Below are 22,270 nucleotides of genomic sequence, written 5' to 3'. Positions count from 1 at the left end.
TCTGTGTGAGCCAAAAACTAACTGGCTGGCACACATATGCACGTTGGAGCTGAGCTAGTGCAACGGCTCATGTGCCAGCAGATATGGCTCTGCGTGTCACCTGTGGCACCTGTGCCATAGGTTCACCATCACTGCTTTAGGTTTATCAATGTTGGAAGTTTATAATGAAGTATTGATAGATGTAAAGGTACCAAATTCATGTATGGAAGCAAATATTACTTTGATTCCAAAAGAAGATTCAGACTTAATGCAGATTTTTAAAAAACCCTATAGGCCCATCTCTTTACTGAACTCTGACTATACAATATATGCTTCAATAATGGCAGACAGACTAAGAAGGTTTCTAAATGAATTTATACATTCAGATCAAAATGGCTTTTTGCTTAAAAGACAGATTAAAAACCTGAGAATGGTTTTAGATACATAAAAAGGCATACGAAGAGGATGTCTACTATCTCCTCTACTGTTCATATTGACATTGGAAGTGCTAAATATAAATATTAGATTTATTCCATATAAACATGGAAATTAAATATATAGAAATAAAAAGGAACAATATAAATTACAGGCATTTGCAGATGACAGGGTATTTACCTTGGAAGATCCACATGAAAAATGGACTAAAACTAATGAAGAAAATAGGAGAATATGGTGAAATTCCAGGACTGAAAGTAAAGAAAGGGGAAAAACCCAAAATAATAGTTAAAATGTTACAGATATACAGGAAAAAAATAACCAATGAGCAGTCAAGAATGTTAAATAGTTAGAAATCCAACTAAGAGCAAGGTGTGTAACAATTAAAGGAGATAATTATTATACATTGGCGCAATGCAGTGTGGAGCAATATATAGGTCTAAGTGCTATTATTAAAGGCAGAATAAGATTCATTTGAATAATAGAGCACCAAACGTACAGATTTCGGACATACCACATCTAGGTTCCAAAACTCTAGATGATCAATATATCTAACAATCATTCTACATTTATAATTTTAAGAAATATGGGCAGCTGGAGTGATATAGGAAATTGTTTCAGTTTCGATGCAACTTAACTTAATCATAGGTACTAAGTATCAATAGAGCAAATGTTAAATTGTTCCAAATTATTTTTTCTAATATTTTATGAGAAAGAGATCATACTTCCAATCCAACATATCCACTTAGATATAATACTGTTCAGTAGAGTTTTATCCAACAGGAATGATTACAAAATCATAAAATTTCAGTTGATGTTACATATGCACTACATTCAGCCTTTACTTTGGATTTCTACTATTAATTTTAATTCCAGGCTCAATTAAAATGGTTTGATACTTTCAAGATTAAAGCAGAGAATCATTTAGCTTATCTAAAAATAATAATGCAGTTAAAGAGAATTTGATTGGAATCGGCAAAAGAAGGGGTGGAATCTTACATTACTATAAGAAAAAAAAATCAGATATAACTATATTCTAAAATTATCTAGTATACCATATTTCTGCAGTTAGTAGTTAAAGATTAATTATGAGATGAAAGCTGACATTGATTTTTCAAATGTTTCCCAGTTAAGAATATGTTTCTTTATAGTTTAATATTGTCATGTCAATCATTGTAATAACATATAACTATTTAAACTCCCCATTAGAATTAATGATAAACTATATTCTTAAATTATATTTAATGGTAGGGGGAAATAGGAACTGTGCTGTCTCTGGCAAACATATTTTTTTCACCAAAAAATGGATTATGCTTAAAACAGGATTCTTAAATTCAGAAACAGCTCAATAATTAAATAAAGAAAGGAAATGTTTGTTTTCTTTAACAATGTTTTGTTAAAGTAATAGACTTTAGGAGTGTTAGCTTGTTGCTACTGATGTAGAAATATTTCATATTTATGAGAAATAAATAAATCATGTTGTCAGAATGAGCATGCACATGATGCTCCTTTTTCCTTTCAATTTGGCAAAGTATTCAATTTTGCTGCGAGTAAATGTTTATTCATTCATTCATTCATTCATTCATTCATTCATTCATTCATTCATTGGATTTCTCTCCAAAGACTCGGGGTGGCTTATAACGTATAAAAAAACAGTAAATTACAATAAAATCAATCCAGATCCACACTCAAATCCCCCCCCCCATTTTATGCTGCTGCTGGTACACTGTGCATGCGCTGTGCATACGCGAAAGCAATAAAGTTGCCGAAATCTCATGCATGCATCCTCTTGCAAGATTTTGTTTCCTGCACATGCGCAGAAGCAAAATCTCACTGGAACATGCACACGCATCTCCCATTTTACTACTGATGCGCAGTGTAGCCCATACTGAATAGGAACCCGACATTGGTCTCTGCTTCTCTGAAGCTGGTGGGGAAGTTCAGAAAACAGTGATCACGTGATCTCTGGATGCTGCAAGAGTGACAAACACAAGCTGTTGTCAAGTGCCCAAATTTTGATCACATGACCATGGGGACACTATAATGATCATAAGACAGGTCACACATCACCATTTCCAACACCATTGTAACTTGGAAGACCACTAAGTGATTGGTTGTAAATCAAGGACTACCTATACTGAGCAGCTCTGCTTTCATCATTTCAAAGTCTTCATATACTTCCACATACAGATAGAAAGATGAACTTAACCTGGCAGGAATCAGATTGCCTGAAACACATCACCAAGCTTAAGTCAGAGGTCAAAGTATTGAAAACCTTAACTTCTCTGTAGTGCTGCTTTAATCTGTTTATTAGGTTTATGAGTACTGCAGCTCTCCATTTCAGCAGCTCTCCACAGACACTGAGAAAGACATGCATAGAAAAAAAGCTTATAGCAATGATGGTGAACCTATGGAACGGGTGCCACAGGTGGCATGTGCAGCCATATCTGCTGGCATGCAAGCCATTGCTCTAGCCCAGCTCCAAGATAATAATTAATAATAATAAAAATAATTTATTAGATTTGTATGCCGCCCCTCTCCAGAGATTCGGGGCAGCTCACAACAATAGTAAAAACAATATTATGGCAGAACAAATCTAATATTAAAAAGAAGCATATAAAAACCCTATCATATTTAAAAAACCAGACAACACATACATATCAAACATAAATATAAAAAGCCTGGGGGAAGGTGTCTGAACTCCCCCATGACTGGCGGTAAAGGTGGGTCTTGAGTAATTTACGAAAGACAAGGAGGGTGGGGGTAGTTCTAATCTCCGGGGGGAGTTGATTCCAGAGGGCCGGGGCCACAACAGAGAAGACTTTTCCTCTGGGTCCCGCCAAACGACATTGTTTAGTTGACGGGACCCGGAGAAGGCCAACTCTGTGGGACCTTATCGGTCGCTGAGATTCGTGCGGTAGCAGGCGGTTCCAGAGGTACTCTGGTCCAATTCCATGAAGGGCTTTAAAGGTCATAACCAACACTTTGAATTGTGACCGGAAACTGATCGGCAGCCAATGCAGGCTGCGGAGTGTTGTAGAAACGTGGGCGAATCTAGGAAGCCCCACGATAGCTTTCACGGCCACGTTCTGCACAATCTGGAGTTCCAAACACTTTTCAAAGGTAGCCCCATGTAGAGAGTGCTGCAGTAATCGAAACTCGAGGTGATGAGGGCATGAGCGACTGCGAGCAATGACTCCCTGTCCAAATAGGGCTGCAACTGGTTCACCAGGCACACCTGGGCAAACGCCCTCCTCACCACAGCCGAAAGATGATGTTCCAATGTCAGCTGTGGATCGAGGAGGATGCCCAAGTTGCGAACCCTCTTTGAGGGGGTCAGTAGTTTCCCCCCCCCCCAGGGTGATGGACAGACAGATGGAATTGTCCTTGGGAGGCAAGATCCACAGCCACTCCGTTTTGTCTGGGTTGAGTTTGAGCTTGTTGATACCCATCCAGGCCCCAGCAGCCTCCAGGCACTGGCACACCACTTCCACTGCTTCGTTGACTGCATTTGTGTGCTGGCCAGCTGATTTTTGGCTCCCACAGGGGCTCTGGGAGGGCGTTTTTGACTTCCAGAGAACCTCCAGGGGGATGGGGAGGGCATTTGTACCTTCTCTCAGCTCCAGGGAAACCATTGGAGCCTGAGTAGGGTGAAACACGAGCCTAATGGGCCCACCAGAAGTTTGGAAATAGGCCGCTTTCACTCTCCGGAGGGTTTCCAGGGATGGGGGAAGCTGTTTTCGCTCTCCCCAGGCATTGAATTATGGCTGGTAGCACTTAGAGGTGCTTAATAGCGCACGTACAAACTCTTTTGGCACCTAAGGAAAAAATGATTCACCTATAGGATGCCTAACGGTGGTGGATTTCTGCCTGTTTGGACCAGTTCTTTAGAATTGGTAGCATATATTTACTGCTACTCACTGAACTGGCAGCGATGACTGGCAGTCCATGCTCCCAAACTGGTCCTTCAATTGCTGCAGCTTGCATGCACAGTGGGTCATTTCCAGGTGTTTTGAGTGTCAGGACAGGGCAAAACTCACAATTCTGTCATAATGTCTAAGTATAACAGAATATAAATAAGAAGTCCCCAAATGGACTGCCCCCATCCTCCTCGCCTTTCGTAAGTTACTAAAAATTCATCTTTGCCACCAGGCATGGGGAAATTAATACACACACCCAATTGTCAAGGTTGGTGTATGGTTTGACTGGATTGTGTGATTATTTTATTATAAGGGTTTTAAATTGTATTTTTTAAAATTGGATTTGTACACTGTTTATGTTGCAGAGACAGGTTACAAGCGGTGTGCCACAAGGGTCTGTTCTGGGTCCTATTATTTTTAATATGTTTGTGAGTGACATAGGGGAAGGTTTGGTAGGGAAGGTTTGCCTATTTGCCGATGACTCTAAAGTGTGCAATAGGGTTGATATTCCTGGAGGGGTCTGTAATATGGTAAATGATTTAGCTTTACTAGATAAATGGTCAAAGCAATGGAAACTGCAGTTTAATGTTTCCAAATGTAAAATAATGCACTTGGGGAAAAGGAATCCTCAATCTGAGTATTGCATTGGCAGTTCTGTGTTAGCAAAAACTTCAAAAGAGAAGGATTTAGGGGTAGTGATTTCTGACAGCCTCAAAATGGGTGAGCAGTGTGGCCGGGCAGTAGGAAAAGCAAGTAGGATGCTTGGCTGCATAGCTAGAGGTATAACAAACAGGAAGAGGGAGATTGTGATCCCCTTATATAGAGCACTGGTGAGACCACATTTGGAATACTGTGTTCAGTTCTGGAGACCTCACCTACAAAAAGATATTGACAAAATTGAACGGGTCCAAAGACGGGCTACAAGAATGGTGGAAGGTCTTAAGCATAAAACGTATCAGGAAAGACTTAATGAACTCAATCTGTATAGTCTGGAGGACAGAAGGAAAAGGGGGGACATGATCGAAACATTTAAATATGTTAAAGGGTTGAATAAGGGTTGAATAAGGCTCTGGGCCAGCTCCTGCAATGGGGAATTTGGACATTGGTTTAGGGGAATCCTCAGGGTCACAGAGACTTGTATTATTGCCAGCAGCTTCTGATAGTGAAGATTCATTGCCACGGTCAGACGGTGGGGAAGCAGAATCAGACGGAGAGATAGTTGCAGCCAGCCCATTAGTTAATGACTCCATTAGTGAGATGTCAGACTCGGAGGAGGATCGGTGGATAGATGCCCGAATGTGCAGGCTCATGGCTAGAAGGGATCAACTGCACAGGTATGCAGTGTTTTTAATAGGAAAGTGAACACAAGAGCAAGGGGACACAATCTGAAGTTAGTTGGGGGAAAGATCAAAAGCAACATGAGAAAATATTATTTTAATGAAAGAGTAGTAGATCCTTGGAACAAACTTCCAGCAGATGTGGTTGATAAATCCACAGTAACTGAATTTAAACATGCCTGGGATAAACATATATCCATCCTAAGATAAAACACAGGAAATAGTATAAGGGCAGACTAGATGGACCATGAGGTCTTTTTCTGCCATCAGTCTTCTATGTTTCTATGTTTCTATGTTTCTGTGAGCCTCCCCGAGTCTTCGGAGAGGGGCAGCATACAAATCTAATAAATAAAATAAATAAATAAAATAAAATAAAAGTCCACAGGCTTGACATGCATATTAATTGTTGTTTCTATTTGTACGTGTCTAGAAATATGTGCACTCATCCCATATCAGGGAGCACTCCAAAAGCAATTATTGTGAACCAATGTAAACAATAACAATGTAAATGGCCACAAAATAGGCATTTTAACGACTCACTAAAAGCCATCTTTTTTAAAAGGATTGATTAAAATTATAGAGGAATTACACATTACTATACATTTCATTTGTTCTGTCCTACTCATTCTCACTTAATTTGTCAATTCATTCCTTCTGATGGTAGAATCACTTGCCCAGTTCCTCAAAAGCAAAGGAGAAAAACCCTTAAATTCTACAACCATTATCTAGTTCTAAATTACACAGTACTTAATGGACATGTTTTTGATGCATTTTAAAAATAAATTATAGCGCAGGTACTGTAGAAAGGCAGTTAAAGATATTGGAAAAGACATCTCGCCAAAAACATTTCAGTCACCATATGATGAAAATGATCAAATTTTACAGGCTAATAAAAAAATACATAAGCTACAAGCTACTCTCACTTTCTTATATAAAATTTAAATCGGTTGAAAAATTGAGACAAAAACAGGAATTCTCATAAGTTAAATCAGGGCTGTCAACCTGGTGCTCATTGGCAATTAAAAATTATGTTTCAATTTTTAAAAACATTGTTGATATTTGGTGATTCTGACATTCCAAAATGGGATCTCTCTAGTTTTTAGGTGTGGTTGCAGAAATTTGATCTGATGATCTTTTGATGCCTGGGGTGCTTTAAAGATTCCTGGTAAATATAAAAAATCAATGGCAAAAGGACTTGTGGATGATGCAAGTATGCAATAACACTAAAATAGAAGAAACTATTATCAGTACTTCGTATTTTCGCATCAATACTTTGTAGTGTATATTGATAATGCATGTTATTCTCTCTCTCTCTCTACCTCCCTCTCTCCCTCCCTCCCTCCCTCCCTCCCAGTAATTTCCAGCAACATTTTACAGTAAGGCAATGTATGCTTCAAAACAGATTCAAATAAAATGCTTGAGAAGAACAGAACACAAGAACCGAACTACTTCTTATTGGTCCATATCCATCATCAGACATTGACAATCATGTTGGCGATCCTATTTTTATCAACAGTGATGCTGCTGAGTTTTGACCAAAACAGCCCCTTAGACAGCACTGGGCTGCTAGCCAGAATGCTAAATTGCGCTCACCTCCGCGGCTCGTAAGTGCTTGCGGGGCCAGCGCAATTTTGCTTCTGCACCTGTGAAGGTAGCAAAATCACGCATGGAACCTCTGGTGTGCCCATGATTCAGCAAGGTTTCTTTGCTTCCACACATGCCAAAAATTGCTCCATGCGCAATTTTGCTACCTCCACAGATGCAGAAGCAAAATCACGCTTGCCCCGCAAGCACTTATGAGCCACGGCAATGAGTGCAAATTAGCATTCCGGCTAGTAGCCCACCGCTGCCCTTAGATTTTGAAGCCATGATGTTTTTCTCATTTGCCTTCAATCTTTCTATGGAGGATTAAGTGTAGTATGCTGTATTTTTCTGGGTGTTGCATGGTTTTAATGATTTCCCTTGGCTTGCCCAGGTGGTTTAAGGTAGAATAACTCTGCTATTCAGTATAACAGTCCCCACCTTTATTTTTTCATTTCTATGTCCATTTGAGAAAAAGAAGCTACTGCTTTAAGAAGATATCTCATTAAAGGGACTTAGAAACAATGTATCTTTTATTATCCTTTAGATCAGAATCAACAATTCAGAAAAAAGGTCTTTCTACACTTAAAAGACTGACTTTGAAGCCCTTGTGCATTCAATTTAAATTTGTAGTACTGACTGAAGTTCATTTTCTACTTTATTTTTATTATTTTTATTATTTATTAGATTTGTATGCCGCCCCTCTCCGTAGACTCCTTAAGACTTTGTATTAACTCAGTATGGAAGTAGTTATTAAGTGGGACCAGCTGTACCTGTTGATTTTGGCTAGAGTTTTCACACTAGTTTACCAAAATACACATCCTCCTTTATGAATGTGCTAAGAACTTGAGATTGAAAAAGGAAAAGCAAATTTTGGAGAAAGCAAAATTGGCAGATTAGTTCATTTCTCGGGGTTGCAAAATCTGATTTTATTTAGTTTAATTAAGGATGCAAATACAACGAAGGCACAAATATGTCTAGATTTCACTTTTCATCAATATTCTCCTGTCGTTTGTAAGCAAAGCAGATGCCTTGATGGAATTTGCCTCCCTTAATTAAATACTGCAAATTGATGTTTGATCTGAAATTGCAGAGTTGTGCCTCCAATTTCATATATCTAGGAAAAGATGTTAACAATAGTGGGCAATTTCAGGATTTCTCCTCTCTCTCTTCTTATGAGAGTATCCCTAAATTGAATTTAGAAAACCAACATTCATTTGGAGAAGTGGAGAACAGTATGTCCCCTTTTTTAACTTTCTAGCAATTAGGTCACAGTCCTGAGTCTGATGCTGCTAGCCATGACCTCTCTGCTGCTTTTATTTTATAGTTCTGATTATCTATCAACTGTAGAATACAGCAGCCAAACTGCTTCATTTGAGTAGTCCTAACAAAAGTCTCCCTCTCCAAGATGGTATATGTTGCATTTGTTCAGTGGTGAACCTAGTGTCAACCCTGAAGCTGACCTGACCGAAGTCATATTAGATCTTCAATGTTGCCACATTGGAGATGAGGGAAAGGGTGAGGGGATTAGAGATAGAGGGATTTGTGTAGCCAAAATAAAATAGTATCTCTTGAGAACCAAGGGCATTCTCACATCTGGATCTTGGAAGAAGGATGGAAGTTACCAGATAACCACACAGCATCTTGACTGGACCATGTGACTGATAGGGGTTGTGGAAAAATTTTCTCTTTTAACTAAGTTAAAACCAGGGGAACCTTTAGAGTCGGCTTTCTCCAGATATGTGCCAATATGATATTTCCAATAAAGCTTTCCTTTGAGAAATCTACCTGCATCAGACTTTTACTTACTATGAATCCTGATACCTAGCATATTTGACACTTGCAGGGAATCATTTTTAATACCCCACTTCTGGTTGCTGTTCTGTCACATCGCCAATAGCCAAACAGTAATTGGTACACCAACAATAGAGAACTATCTCCATCAGCTGCCACCTTTTTGAATGGCGTTCTTGTCATCACCAGACTGCCCTACTGACACACCATCCTCGGTATATTACCTACAGAGGTGGGCTACTGCCCAGATGGGAGGGAACACAGTGGGATAGGAAAAATGGAGCTCTACCCCAGAGCACCCAAGTTGCACTGAAAGATGTTGGGGGGGAAATGCAGGGCCTCCTGCATAAGTCACACTCACAGTGTAGTAGCAAAAATTTTGGTAAGGCTTCACTGGCTACCTACCATGTTTTCCCGAAAATACGACCTTCCCTGAAAACAAGTCCTAGCCTGATTTTCATGTTCATGCCTAATATAAGCCCTATCCCCAAAATAAGCCCTAATTAAGCCCCACTCACCATCAATTGTACAAGTCACAGGCATAAAAATCAAGCTAGGACGGGGTGGGAGAATGGAGCTGCCACACGCCCTTTACCCACTTACCTTAGGACAGTTGCATCCAGGTGTCCCATGCCCCGACACTTGTCATGCCGCTGCTCTACTTCTTCTGCAACCATTTGCAGAAGTTGGCCAGATGGGTGTGCTTAATGACCATACTACAACTTACAGATACTACAATATTATTATTATTATTATTATTATTATTATTATTATTATTATTATTATTATTATTTATATTATTATTATTATTATTATTATTATTATTATTATTATTATTATTATTATGTCAGTACAACACCGCAAACGAGATCACTATGCTGGATTTCATATTTCATCACCAGTCGGGCGCTTCCCAAGCACCTAGGATTGTGTGATGTAGCGGCGAATTATATTTGCTGTTCCAAGTAAAGCGGCCTTTTGCAATTGACAGATGGAGATTTTGTCAATTCCGATGGTTTTCAAATGTCCACTGAGATCCTTTGGTACTGCGCCCAGCATGCCAAGTACCACTGGGACCACTTTCACTGGCTTATGCCAGAGTCGTTGCAGCTCGATTTTTAGATCTTCGTATTTCACTAATTTCTCTAGCTGCTTCTCCTCAATTCTGCTGTCTCCTGGGATTGCGATGTCGATTACTTTCTTTTTCTCCATGATCACAATGTCTGCTGTGTTATGCTTCAGAATTCGGTCAGTCTGAAGTCGGAAGTCCCACAGTAGTTTTGCTTGCTCAGTTTCAACCACTTTTTCGGGCTTATGATCCCACCAGTTCTTTGCCACTGGTAAATGGTAGTTCCGGCACAAGTTCCAGTGGATCATCTGTGCCACAACATCATGTCTATGCTTGTAGTCATTCTGTGCAATCTTTTTGCAGCAGCTGAGTATGTGATCGATTGTTTCATCTGTTTCTTTACAGAGTCTGCACTTTGGATCGTCTGTTGATTTTTCAATTCTGGCTTTGACAGCATTTGTTCTAATGGCCTGTTCTTGTGCCGCCAGTATTAGTCCTTCTGTCTCCTTTTTGAGTGTTCCACTTGTAAGCCATGACCAGGTCTTTTCTTTATCCACTTTGCCTTCAATCTTTGCCTTTATTGGCATATAAATCCAATAAATCTAATCTAATCTAATCTTCTCCAAGAACTGTCCATGCAATGCTTTGTTCCGCCAACTGTCCATACAACATTGAGTTACATTTTTTCTGTACTGGTCCTTAGTTTGCTTCACCTTGAGAAGCTTCCTATTGTTGACCTCCATCAATGCTGACTCTTTGCTCCCCTTCACATAGTCAGCTAATGCATGCTTCTCTTCTTCTACTGTCTGCTTCACTTGCAAAAGTTATTATTATTATTATTATTATTATTATTATTATTATTATTATTATTATTATTAATTAGATTTGTATGCCGCCCCTCTCCGGAGACTCAGAGTAATATAATATTACATTATAGCCCTTTTAATATTCTTCTAAGCATTATTTTTATAGTATTTTTATTGGGTACTATAATTAGACAAGAGCCAATAAAAATAAAAAGTGCAGAAAAGAAAGAGGGGAAAAGATACTAAAAAAATAGCTTCTCCTTCATAATGAAAGTAAAAATAATTTTAGTAACTTTTCTTTTTACTCATTATGGGGGGAAGTCTGTGATCATTTTGTTATTTCCCTGTCCATTAATTTAAGGGCTGAAAGACAACAATTTAGAATGATGACGCAAAAGCTATAGCATTAATTTTATATACATTTGATAAACAAAGATTTTGCAGCAAAACAGTTGGCATCCTCAGAGGCTATAAATATCTTCCAGGTAATAGAGTGAATGATGGCAACTGAAATGCATTTGTCACTAGGGGGAAAATTATGGGTTCTATTTTCAAGAAGCTCTGAGCGTGTTTCTATATTATCAGAAAAGTCAGCATAGAGGATAAGAAGGGCACGATTTGATTTTCATCATTACTATAACTAAGATTAGCAATCGGAGTTACATTAAAAGTATTTATTTAAACAGACAATTTTCTTTTAAAAAAATCTGTGGGGAAATTATGATTCCCTATCAAGAGATGAAAAGGTATGAGCGCAGTTCTATTAACAAGGCTGTTTTCTGCTAATAGTGATGTTCCAACTATTCATTAGCCCAATTCATCTTGTTCTGGAGAGGTCAGGAAGATTAGAAATGGTATGAGCAGGGCAACCATTTAAGGTCCTAGTTATGTCTTTAGCCCCCTAGGAGTTGCCACCAAATTGCATTTTGATGTAATGAAAGGGGAAGAATATTAAGTACGTGATGAGTAATCGTATGAATGATATTTAATTAATTTGATTTAAATTCAATTACATTGGAATGGAATCCAAATTAGGGGGTTTTTTTTAATAACTCCATCAATTTTGGAGGATGAGCCTTTCAGTAAACAACAACAAAATGAAATATGCTTTTGAGTCTTGAAGAAAAAGCTGCATATTCTGGGATAGAGAAAGATGCATCTGTTTACTCCATACTATTGCTTTTCCATATTTATCTCCAGTTTGCAAGGATAATTCTCCTTGCATTTGGTGAACTTGTGACTTCACAGTTTCTTAGGTAAAAAGCTGAAGCTATCCAAAATGTTTATTATTTCACTTTTGAACTATTTATTAGGCAACTCCTTACCAACTTGCATGCCCCCAGGATTTTCACAGTGGAGACTAAGATACTGAATCAATGCAGCTTTCCTGTTCAAAGAACTTAAGCAAAACAGCAAATCATATTGTTTCAGCCCATTTTATTCTTTTCTTTCTATAGCTCTGCAAGTATCAAGGAACAAAAATTGCTGCTGGGGATCTAGCTTGATTAAAAAAAACATGTAAAAGCCTTATTTTTCCATACATATCAAGTTCTACAAACTATTTAGGATTATTGGCTTTCTTTGCTCTGTATGCTATGATAATATTTTTCAATATAAACTTGATTGTTATGGGCCTTTCATTCTGAACTGAGGAACTGTATTGTTTTTCTGAATATGAAGACCAAAGTCTCCTTTTTTATATATTAATGGATGAATAATTCATTGCCTTTTTGTCACTCCTTAATTGTTCTGTCGCATTTTCCCTAAAGCCAGCAAGTTGTTCCTTTTATTATTTATTAATTTAAAAATTAATTATACATTAGCACCAATAATTCAGTCACTGATGGCAGTGTTTTAAATACCATACACATGGGCATTGAAACTTTTAACAGCTTTGCTTTATTTGTTGCAAAAAGGATACTAGAGGCCAAACAAAATGATTTTTATAAACACTGATAGAACTAGACAACATCATTTAAAGAAAAAAAAGGATGGATAACTTTGAGAGGCGGCTAGAGGTTCCTCTTGAATCTTGACAGATTCAAAAGCAGTAGGGACCCTCACAAAATGAATGTCACTGCCATTCATTCAATTAATGGCTTGCCTATTCACAAAATTTATTTTATTTATTTATTTATTAAATTTGGTTGCCTGCCCATCTCACCATGAAATGACTCCTGCAGGGGGCACTGCTAAGGTGCAGAAGTCACCTTTATCATAAGAAAAATTATCCTTTACGATCCCAGTCAGACTTAATCTGAGCAAAAGGCACCACTACAAATAAAAACAACGCTACATCATCATTTTATTGGGGTTTTACTGTGCAGCGTGCTAACTTAAAAACAAAACAAAATACCCAGACTGTCACTGAACCTGGTGAGCACCAAGAATTCTCCCAGATACAGCAGATGCTACACTGAAACTTTATTTGGGGGCAAGGGGGAATCAACAGGGCATTTAAAAAAGGATCATAACTATATCTGGTCACCAAATGACATCTATCCATTCACAACATAGCAGAGATTTAATGCAAATTTAGGGTTACAATGGTCTCAATCTGCAAGTTTTCTATAGATACAAAGAGTAATTCTTTCTTGGGGAGGATGGGACTTCCTTAACATACAAATAAGATCTCTTCCCCAATTTGACTCACTTTCAGATATATTTGGTCTATAATTGCCAAAGCTACTGCTTTAAGAAGATATCTCATTAAAGGGACTTAGAAACAATGTGTGTTTTGTCATCCTATAGGGCAGAATCAACAATTCAGAAAAAAGATCTTTCTACACTTAAAAGACTGACTTTGAAGCCCTTGTGCATTCAATTTAAATTTGTAGTACTGAGTGAAGTTCATTTTCTACTTTGTATTAATTCAATATGGAAGTAGTTATTAAGTGGGACCAGCTGTACCTGTTGATTTTGGCTAGAGTTTTCATGCCAGTTTACCAAGATACACATTCTCTTTTATGAATGTTATAAGAACTTGAGATTGAAAAAAGAAAAAGAAAATTTTGGAGAAAGCAAAATGGGCCGATTAATTCATTTCTCGGGGTTGCAAAATCTGCTTCCAACTATATACCTGCATTTGTATACATGAATGTGCAATGCAGTTTGTGTGTACCTGACCATGAAATGTACCGGACATGAAATGTCCAAAAGATAAGCAAACAGATGTATTTTGAAGCCAAGTTATTGTGTATGGGTTAACTCAGGGGTCCCCAACCACCGGGCCGTGGACCAGTACCGGGCCGCGGAGCATGTTGCACCGGGCCGTGGAGTCAGCAGCTGCCGGCCCTCATGCCGCCACCCCCTCCCTCCAGCGCTTCGCCTCCCGCCCGGCAAGAGGCCTCGGGAGGCAGGTTCTGCCGGCCACAGGACGATGGATGGGACAGAGGGGCGGGAAGGACCGAGAGGCTCAAGCCTCTTTTGGCTTCTGCCGCGGGGCGCTTTTGCGTTTTTGGCTGGGGGGAGGCAGGAGGGCGAGCCTGACCCCCTCTCTCCAGCACTTAGCTCCCGCTGGGCAAGAGGGCTTGGGAGGCAGGTTCTGCCGGCCACAGGACGATGGCGGGAAAGAGGGGCGGGGAGGACCAGCACCCCCATGCTTAATCCCGCCCCCAACCACGCCCCTTTCCGCCCCCAGTGGGCCATAGAAAAATTGTCTTGCTGAAACTGGTCCCTGGTGGAAAAAACGTTGGGGACCACTGGGTTAACTGATTTACCAAATTTCAGCATGGTTGGCAAAAATGACTGATCAAGCAGGGCCCTGCATCATCCAGAGAGCTGAACTTCCTTCCAGCCAAATACTAATATAGCATTAGCAGGTTCTAAAACCCATTGTTAACATTGGTGCATGTGCTTGCACATGCATGCAACATTTCTGTGCATGCACAGAAGCATCCCAGGCAGATGAGTGGAGTCTCCTGCTGCCACCACTACTAGTTCACAGAACCAGGCCAAACCAGGAGCAAACCACCTGTCAGGCCCAAAGCCTTTATATGACGTTAGAGGCTTTGGCCTGCCACAGTTAGCATACCAATAGGGAAACAGGAGGGGTGAGAGAGAGAGAGAGAAGGTTTTTTTTAAAAAAAACATATTTTTATTGGTTTTGCACATAAGGTTACATAAACAAACATAAAACAGTGCACAGTGCATGTGCCCATCACCCAACTGACAATAACCATCATCACCACCACCACCACCAATTGCAGGGGCTTCAAATATTTACTATGTGTGTGTGTGTGTGTGTGTGTGTATATATATATATTCCTTAACTCTACTTTGCATTTGTTATTATTGAAAGAGCGATTGGAGTTTATTTTTCACATTTTCGTCACAGATTCTACTCAGCATATAACCTTTCACCTTATTCCATCGTGCCATCAGCTTCTCCAATTTATTTTCATCAAAGTTGTTTAATCTTATTTCCACGATTTCAAAATGAATGTGATCCACCATGTACCAGTACCAGTTCTGTAGTGTCCATTTTATAGACTTTTTCCAACCCAATACCACTACCGCTTGAGCGCTTTCCAGTGCTGCAATTTTTATTTCTTTAAAATCTCTCAGTTCTCTTTGTTTAATTAATATCGCTATTTCTTTTGTAATTATCCAATTAATATTTAGCATTTTATTTATTTCGTTCTGCACTTCCTTCCAAAATTTCTGAATTTCAACACACTCCCAGAACATATGCATGAAAATTCCTTTCTTTTGGCAACCATGCCAACAATTACCTTTCCCTTTCCCCTGGAAGTGTGCAAGTTGTGCTGGTGTATAATACCATTTATGTAAGAGAGAGAGAGAGAAGTTGATAACCACCACACATTCCTTTACACAGAGTCCATGGTCAACTGAACAAGTGAGGAAGCCAGTGGATCCCTTCACCGGATTGGTCCACGTGATTGCACTTGTTGGTGTGGGGATGTGAGATGAACCTTAACCTGGATGGGGAACTGAAGAGAATTTAGTGTTGGAATGACAGTTATGAATCCAACATGGCTTTGCTAATAAATCAAACCTTATGTGAGAGCACAGGAGTGGAATGTGATTTATTTCTCAGATGCTATTTGGTTCACCGACACCACCGCTGTAATACAGATCTCCTGGCTGTATTCATGGAGGCTTTGGAGAGTATCCCTGAGGTGAGACCAGCATGAATTCCCTGCCCAATTGTCATTTGCAGCTTTTCATGTGTTCATATGAATACTGATAACTTTTCTTTTCAAACAAAACCTACACTAACACTGGAAACTCCATAATCCTAGTGCAAACTAGCAATAGAACCACATCATGATCCTATCCATATCCTTCCAAAATAAGAAAAAATATACACATTCCAGCTTTGTGTTCAGAAAATCCCCCCAACCAACAATCACAGTGACTTCATATTATTATATTTTATTATTCTCTTCAAAGATCTTGATAGTCCCGACTATAGAATAAAATGAAATGAAACTATCTGTGGCAGAAACAAATCACAAGACATAAGTAACCTACAATAAGATTTCATTTCTAGTCACTCTAGTTTGGAATCCTTCAAACTTTGCCAAAGGTCAAGTTTAAAATAATCCTAAAGGGGCCATGTGAGTGTAGCATTATCATTGCAGAATAAACCATAATGTTTCTTTCTTTGTTGTATAAAAGAAAATAGATCTCAAAACTAAAAGCAGTATGCATTGGAAATATGATGTTATAGTTCATGCTGTTAACCAGAGATGGTTTGATCAACACAAATTGGCCAGAATGCTATGTAGTATCTAAAGAGACATAGAAAGCGAGACATTAAGACTCAAAGGGATTTCTTGTCTCTTACTCTGTGCTTCCTTCTCTTCAAGTTACAGATTAGATTGAAGGGTTTTTTTTTTCCTATCCTCATGTATTTCTTAATAAACCTATGCTTTACTTCAGAAACATGAATGATAGCTGGACTATGCCTGCACTCTGCAAAATAGAAAAATGGGATGTTATATGTTGTTAAGTCTGGATTCAGGCCCGGCTACAGCACTTTTAATGGATGATCTCTGGCGGGCCCGGGACAGGGGCTTGTCCTCTGTCCTGGTGATTCTTGACCTCTCAGCGGCTTTTGATACCATCGACCCATGGTATCCTTCTGCGCCGTCTGGAGGGGTTGGGAGTGGGAGGCACTGTTCTCCAGTGATTCTCCTCCTACCTCTCTGGTCGGTCACAGTCGGTGTTAGTGGGGGGTCAGAGGTCGACCTCTAGGTCTCTCCCTTGTGGGGTGCCTCAGGGGTCAGTCCTCTCCCCCCTGTTATTTAATATCTACATGAAACCGCTGGGTGAGATCATCCAAGGGCATGGGGTGAGGTATCATCGGTATGCAGATGATACCCAGTTATACATCTCCACCCCATGTCCAGTCAACGAAGCAGTGGAAGTGATGTGCCAGTGGCTGGAGGCTGTTGGGGTCTGGATGGGTGTCAACAAACTCAAACTCAACCCAGACAAGACGGAGTGGCTGTGGGTCTTGCCTCCCAAGGACAATTCCATCTTTCCATCCATTACCCTGGGGCGGGGAATTATAGACCCCCTCAGAGAGGGTTCGCAACTTGGGCATCCTCCTCACTCCAGAGCTAACATTGGAACACCATCTTTCAGCTGTGGCGAGGAGGGCGTTTGCCCAGGTTCGCTTGGTGCACCAGTTGCGGCCCTATTTGGACAGGGAGTCATTGCTCACAGTCGCTCATGCCCTCATCACCTCGAGGTTCAATTACTGCAATGCTCTCTACATGGGGCTACCTTTGGAAAGTGTTCGGAAACTTCAGATCATGCAGAATGTGGCCACAAGAGCCATCATGGGGCTTCCCAGATTTGCCCACTTTTCTACAACACTCCGTGGCCTGCACTGGCTGCCAATCAGTTTCCAGTCACAATTCAAAGTGTTGGTTATTACCTTTAAAGCCCTACGTGGCATTTGTTGTGATTCATCCTGAGGCTGCTCAGGGACCAGCTATGTCTCTGCTGGCTCCATGCCCGGAGGAGGAGGACAGTGAAGAGGAGGGGGCTGAACAGTCGGACGGGGGAGAGGAAAATCAGGAATGGGATGAAGGAGAACAGCATGAGAGCCCTGGGGGGGGGGGCTCTCCCCAGCCAGTAGCTTGGAGTCATTAGGTGATGACGCACAAGCCGTCATTGACATGCGACAGAGACGGTCAGATCAAAGAAAGGAGCAATTAAAGAAGTATTATCAGCACTGAATTAGGAACAGCTGGGTTTGGGTGTGGTCCTCCTTAGCAGGGTTTAAAAGGCAGGCAAGCCCTTGAAGCCATGTGGAGTGTTATCAGTTTGGAGTTGTGTTATCTTGTCTTGTTTCTCGGCGTCTCTGTTCCTGGCTTGTGGCCCAGCAGCTTTGGAAGACCCATGGGAGGTGTAGGTCTGCTATCTACAGCCTCGGCTTGGCAGCAAGAATTCTGTATTGCTGCATGGACTTTTGCCTTCGTGAATATATCTGAAGATACAGCATTTTCCTGTTTGTAAGGACATTTTCTGTTACCTGTGTTTTTCTTGAATTTTATAAAACTACCTTTGCATTTTACCAGTGTGTCTGGCTTCTTTTTTTGGGTTGGTATTGGCTTCTGGAGTGACCCAGACAGAACAGCATTGGACCAGAGTACCTCCAGAACCACCTGCTACTGCACGAATCCCAGCAACTGATAAGGTCCCACAGAGTTGGCATTCTCCAGGTCCCGTCGACTAAACAATGTCGTTTGACAGGCCCCAGGGGAAGATCCTTCTCTGTGGTGGCCCCAGCCCTCTGGAATCAACTCCCCCCGGAGATTAGAACTGCCCCCACCCTCCTTGTCTTTCGTAAATTACTCAAGGCCCACCTATATCGCCAGGCGTGAGGGAACTGAGACACCTCCCCCAGGCTTTTATATTTTATGTTTGGTATGTATGTGTTGTTTGGTTTTAAATGATGGGGTTTTATATGTTTTTTCTCTTTTAATATTAGATTTGTTCCAGTGTAACATTGTTTTTATTGTTGTTGTGAGCCGCCCCAAGTCTTCGGAGAGGGGCGGCATATAAATCTAATAAATAATTATTATTAATTATTATTAATATTTAGTCATCTTTCAGCAATATGTTTTTTTGTTCAGGAGTATATTCTCAAATAAATGTTTCTGCTGAATTCAAATTTCCAGCAGCAGTCAGATGAAGAGTGGTTACCGAGAGAAAATAATTTCAAATGTAGAGCATGTCAAAGAAATCTGTAGGGCAAAAAAAAAAAAAGGTAAGAAATAGATAGGACCAAACTGAAAAACATGAATGCCTCACACTTTAATAATCCTTTCAGAAAGAAAAGGGCAGCCATCTTTAAAGCAAAAATAGAAGTGCCTTAACACAAATTTCATAGAGAAGTGGCAAAGAGATTTGAAAAAAGGGTCAGAAACCAGATAAGTCCTGAGATAAATTTCTATCTAACACATGATAGGTAATGCCTGTAAATCTTTTTTATTAGAAGATATAGCATTAGAGAAGAAATGTCAAAGATGGGATATGTTTGGTCACTCTACTAACTAAACCTTCATATATACTAAAATGCAAGATAAAGGTGAATCAATCCAATACCAGCAGTTATTAAAAGTTTTAGCTAATATATTCTAGTGAACCTGGTTTGAAAAAGGCTGATCTGGCCACTGCAACATAACCCTGAACCACAGTCAACGAACTTTAGGGAATTCTTTCATAAATGTGAACAACTTACATCTTAGGGGAAAGAAATGCATATCACTTATTTCTGATCCCACTAACCAAATCCAGCTTTGACTGTCTAGGTCTCCCTGTTTTATTCCACACCCCCAATATGCCCCAATAGAGGTATACCCTAAGACCATGATGGCAAACCTATGGCACACGTGCCACAGGTGGCATGCAGAGCCATATCTGCAGATATGTGAGCATTTGCCCTAGCTCACCTCCATGTGCATGCTGACCAGATGATTTTTGACTGGCCTTGTCCACACCTCTCCTCCCTTCTAAGGAGTTTGCAAGTGGCCTGTTTTGAATGGCAGGTAAGTACAGGTGTCAAGCCTGTGCAGAAGTTGTTGATAAATTAATGGCTTACAAACTATCTATAGAAGGGCTGATGTTCATGGGATCTTGGGAGGGGTGATTTTTCATGAGGAAACAGATGCAGCCACAAAGTATTATTTCGAGTGGTTCAAAGCCATCCTATGCCAACCCATCTGGACGGAAGTGGAAGGAGGACTTGACACACTGGGACAATCTGAGTGGTCAACATGACAGGTTTGTGGGTGGGGGACTATGGATGTGAACTTTCAACTTGGGTGGGAAACTCAGATTCAGGTTTCCCGGTATAGGTGCCAGGATTGTTGTGAGCCGCCCCGAGTCTACGGAGTGGGGCGGTATTCAAATCAAATCAAATCAAATCAAATCAAATCAAATCAAATCTCCAGCGATAAATTGGAACTTTGAGGAGTACTTTGACTTGGACTCTGATTTAGGTTGGATGCTACCTGAAACCTTGGCAACAGGGCTTACATAGAGGCTCTGGAAGGGTATTTTTGGCCTCCGTGGGGCTTCCAGAGGGTGTGGGAGGCCATTTTTGCCCTCCTCAGCCTATGGCCCCATCAGAATTCAGGAAACATTATTTCCAGCCTCCAGAGGCTTCAGGGAGACCTGCTAGGCCCAAAATGGGGTGCAGGAGGATCATGTGTTCATGTTCAGGGGTGGGCGGAGAAGTGCAAGGGGAAGTGCATGCACATGCGCAGAGGGGGGCAGTGCAGGAAGCATTGAATTATGAGTGTGGGCATATATGCATGTGCTACCGTGCGCACACTTTCAGCACCCGGGGAAAGAAAGGTTCACCATCACTGCCCTAGGAATTGATTCTTAGTGACACTATTCACCAAATATCCTGCTTAATCTGAATTTATTTTTCTTTAAGTTTAATTTTTAAAACAATGAGAAGCTTGCAATTAGCAAAGCAAAATACCACTATAAACATCATCTTTCTTTTCAAGAACACCTTTAGCCACCATAAAGATTTTAAAAGCAAAGTTAGGGAATAAAAATGGTAAGGCCTGCCACCAGCCCTTTGTTTGGAAGTGGGTTGATGGTGATAGACTATCTTGGGAGTAAGAAAGGTAGTAGGGAAGACAGCTCACCAATTGGCCTCTTGATATTGGTCCTGTCTTTACTGAACTAGTTTTGTGGGAGAGCCTGTAACATATTCTCAAGTTTCCAAAAAGTGTTAGTGTAGCAGGGTTAGCAAATAGATTACAGCAAGTGATTCCGTTTGTTATTGAGAAAGTCCAAACAGGATTTATAAAAACTAGGCAAGCAGCAGATAACATCGGATTAGTTGTAGATCTAATAGACTTGAATAAAAATTAGAGATCAATTTGTCATCTAATTATTAGTTGCTGAAAAAGCCTTTGACAAAGTGCATAAACAGTACGTGTTTGCTGTACTAAATAGATTTGGGTTTTCCTTTGGAATTCATAAAATGGATTAAAATATAACGAGTCATCGACATGAAAAGTAAAAACTAATGGCATGTCCTTGTTCCCCTATTATTCAGAGGAAATAGACAAGGATATCCATTTTACTTTTGCTTTTTGATATCCATGTAGAACCCTTGGTTTGGGCTATTAGACAATTCATAGATCTACAGACTAGTACATAACTCATTTGAACACAAATTTACATTATTTACAGAAGCATTCTTTTATTTCTTAGCCTCATGCTACTATTCGAGTATTAATGCAAAAGATAGATCCTTTAGCAAAATAGCAGGACAGTCTATTAACTGATTCAAATTGAAATTGATGCCAATAGGTGAAAACTAGGTTACCCATCCATGTAAAGAATGTCAATTTTGTAGTTGTACTGAATCCATCAAATATTTAGGTATGTTTATACCAAATGATATAACTCAGTGAATAACGTGTAATATAAATAAAATATATAGAGAGGCTTCTTATGATAGCAGTTGATGGGAGTCATTAAACTTTAACCTTGAAAAAAGGTTGGATGCTTTCAAAATGAATATTATTCCCAGATTAATTCATATTCTGAATATTTTGAGAGGAATCCCAGTTTATATACTGTATCTGGAAAATATTTTCAGAAAATAAATATTTTGTTTATAAAGTTTCTTTTGGATTATTGGATTATGAAAATATATTTACAGAAAATGCAAGGCACCTATTAATGAAACAAGATTTGGTTTTCTGAATCTGGAGCTAAATCATCATACTTGTCTACTTTCAAATATTACATTCTGAAAACCAACAATTGGTATTAATTTTTGAATGTGGGAAACTTTGGAATATACAGTATTGGATGGACAGTATTAGGAATTAAACA

Source organism: Erythrolamprus reginae, chromosome 1, assembly GCF_031021105.1.
Source record: "Erythrolamprus reginae isolate rEryReg1 chromosome 1, rEryReg1.hap1, whole genome shotgun sequence".
Classification (NCBI taxonomy): domain Eukaryota; kingdom Metazoa; phylum Chordata; class Lepidosauria; order Squamata; family Dipsadidae; genus Erythrolamprus; species Erythrolamprus reginae.
The sequence above is the reverse complement of the archived record's forward strand: the minus strand, read 5'-3'. Positions refer to the sequence as shown.